Source organism: Megalobrama amblycephala, linkage group LG7 (genome assembly GCF_018812025.1).
Source record: "Megalobrama amblycephala isolate DHTTF-2021 linkage group LG7, ASM1881202v1, whole genome shotgun sequence".
NCBI classification, from domain to species: Eukaryota; Metazoa; Chordata; class Actinopteri; order Cypriniformes; family Xenocyprididae; genus Megalobrama; species Megalobrama amblycephala.
In genome coordinates, this window is record NC_063050.1 from 10,746,311 (window position 1) to 10,749,925 (window position 3,615).

Below are 3,615 nucleotides of genomic sequence, written 5' to 3' on the forward strand. Positions count from 1 at the left end.
TTATTACTGGACTCAAATGAAATGTATTCACTGTTTTACTACAGTAGCATACCATAAAGCATTTTACAATAAGAACAGTAAAATTAACATTAAACTGCTGTCATCTCTGCTGTCAGTATTTCACTGTTAATTTGAGCATGTTATTGCAGTTAATGGTCAACATTCCTTTTTCCTGTTCCAGTCTAACCTCAGTTGATGGTCTTTGACTGTTATTTCCTGTTATTTTTCAAAAGTGTGGCATCCTGTGCTGCCATGCATTTCATGATTTTTATTATTACACTTTTTTAATAGTGCACATGCTGTTAACAAGCAGAATCACTGCAGGAAAGAGGAACAGCAAAAACTACAAATGACTTAAGCCACAACCTTGGAGGAAATAATTAAATCTCTCAAGATCTGATTAAACAACTCCACAAACAGCATTACCAGCTTCACTATCTGAAGCTAATGGCATGAGATATTGTTGATTTGTATCTGTATGATCTAAATAAAAGAAACCAGAAGTGTCTATAATGAACTTTGTCCCTTTGAATTTCTTCTCAGCACTGCTCATTGTCTGCATATTAGACATTATGCAGCAATGTGTTTATGGGCTGTAGCATCCGGAAACAGAGGAATTATATAACGTTTTTCCTTGATTTGATTTTTTTTTTTTTTCTGTAAAAATTATTAAATTAGCTATGCATAACTTTTTCAATTCAGCCAATACTGACTTGAAACAAAAGTAAAACTATTAACACTCAAAAGATTGTTTATTGTGAAAATGGCACTTACATAAAAATGACAACCACAATTCACACGTTTTGAAATTAAAGTCATATCAGCATTTCTGGATAAACACAATATAAAAGTAGCTGTGTATTAATACATATTTTCTATGTTGCTGTGACATTAAAATAATAATTAAAAAAAACAAAAAACAAAAAAAAAACGACATAATCAGAAAATAAAATTTTAAAACAGAACAGATAAGAGATGCTAAACTTCAAAGAAAAAGACAAAACACTATAGTGACCCACAGTGGTTACCAGAGGGATTTCAGACACAAAAGCATGATCGAGTGAACAACAGGTGTTGACAACATTTTTTTTTAACCAAAATCAGAAAACTTTTTATGCATTTTGACACGGCAATGGCGTTTTGGGAACCTGAAAACACAAACTTTTGAAAACTGCATTCAAAAAGCAAGTTTTTGACACTATTTTCTTCTCCATGTAAGCAACAACATTGTTTTTCAACAGCTCTGGTCTATAGGTGCTGAGTGTTACTTTACAAAGTGATATTGCTAACTACTGGCCTGGCAGCAGAATACAGCAGGTGTGTTCGACTGTGGCTGGATGTAACCGATCGTTGAGAGTAGCCACGTGCAGGTGGGGATGAGCTGAAAACGGAGACGTGAAGTCGGACACTTTCTGCTTCTCGTAGTGACGCTCATGCTGCAGTTCCATACTTTATCACAGCTGAAGTGAAATAAACGCAATATTTGGCTAATACACTGATGTTTCACAGAGACATTTTCATTCAATACTTTATGTATTGCTTACAGCGTCTGTTTTTACAAGAATAAAGTTCAAAATAAGCATATATAATTTAAATACCAATGTAGTTTATTTTGATAAACATGACACAATACAACATCACAACTACATGAAAAGAGCTTTAACTGTTATAAAAATACAGATTTGTGAGCATTAGTGGAACTAAAGGTGGAGCTGGAAGTCAAGCCATGCCTTCGTCCGGCTAAATGCTAGTCTTTTTGTTGGCTGCAATGCCATTTTTCTGTGCACTTGAACAGACGTGAACCAATCAGACTTCAGGATTTGGAGAAAACAGGAGTTTTCCCCATAAGCCTCTAAAACTGATGCAATGCTCATTATCTCAGGGAAACAGGGTTACATGAGTAACCTTAAACGTTTTTGCATATCTATGTGAATGGGGATCATTTTGACATTTTCATTGGTAACTTAAACAAACGTGTGGTTGTCGAGCTCATCAGTCTATTTTTTTTTTACATTTTTTACATGAATCACAGCAGAATCCATCACAAATTATGTATCCCGTATTCAACGTACACAGAAAGTGTAAAACTCTTGCAGTTCACAAAGCTTACGCTACTATACATCATGCGCCTTCCCTATTCAACTTACGGAAAAGGTGTAACTGATGCAACGCCAGTTTACACTTTCTTCGTAACTTGAATACAGAAGGTGGTCTGGCAGAAGCTAGATATTTGACTTCATAACTTATTTAAATATGGATTTTTTTTTTACACAAACGCATTATTAACCCCCCGGAGCTGTGTGGAGCACATATTTATGATGGATGTGGATGCAATTTCTTGAGCTCATACTCGTGAACCCCATTCACTGCCATTATAAAGCTTGGATGCGTCAGAATATTTATTAATATTTCTCCGATTGTGTTCATCAGAAAGAAGAAAGTCACCCTCAAGCCATCCTATGTATCTTAAAACTTGGGCTAATTTTCATTTGAAAGTGAACTAATCCTTTAACAGTTGTTCCTTTGTAGACATGAAGAACGTTATATTGATTATATTTGTGAAAACTAATATGGCTGCTGTTCTATTTGTTCAAATAATTCTAGGAAAATATGCCAACAAACACAATTTGATGTATTGCACAAGCAAATTAACACCTGTGAGAGTACTTTTTTTTTAATCCATCCTTTCTTAGTGTATTTTGGCTGGGTCTAATCTACACAAATTTACAAAGCAAATAAATGTTCAAAAAGAATAGTCACAACAACCCAATACAAATGCTCCTGACCACTAGGGGACAGTGCTGACTTAAAAATCTCATGAAACAACTATCTTATACAAAATATGGACTAATTCTAATGACCACAGTTTGCAAATGAGTGTGAGGGACAGCAGAAGGATGATGGATACTGTGAGTATGATATGATATGTTAGAAAAAAAGCACGAGGGAGTAATTTAAATAGGATCAGAATTTATGTTGGGCTTAATTTTGTATCTGAGCTCTAAGGATTTTGTTCTCCTTGTTGATGGTCTCACAGACTATATACATCCCTCTCATACTTATTTTAGGCCCGGTTTCACAGATAGGGCTTAGACTAAGCAAAGATTAGGCCTTAGTTTAATTAGGACATTTAAGTAATTTTTATAAATGTGCCTTAGAAAAAAAATATTACTTGTGTGCATCTTGAGACAAAACAATGATACTGACATATTTTAAGAAATGTCTGTTCAAGTTGCTTTCATTTAAAACAGTTAAAACATGCACTTTAGTCTGGGACTAGCTTAAGCCTTGTCTGTGAAGCCGGGTGATAGTTTTTGTCTGGTCTTTAATGTAGATTATATTTATAAGTCATATATTATCTATTAATTCATGACATTTCCTAAACAAACCAAGTAAACGTATAAGAATCTTTATGTAGTATAAACTCAATTTAATAATTTTAATACTCACCTGTTCATAAATGATCGCTATCTGACTCTAATCTAATGATAATGTATGTGTATATTATTATATATATTATTATTATTTATATATATTATTATATATTATAGTGTGTGTAATATGTTTTTGTGCAACAGCACTGACCTTGAAGATATAAAAAACTTCAACAAACAG

General features: G+C 33.6%; 1 protein-coding gene across 1 annotated transcript in view; it reads right to left on the minus strand.

Moving 5' to 3' along the window:
- Positions 1 to 3,615, minus strand: part of LOC125271231 (B-cell receptor CD22-like) — a 210,943-nt gene that overhangs the window by 95,744 nt on the left and 111,584 nt on the right. The gene's annotated exons all lie outside the window — the stretch shown is intronic.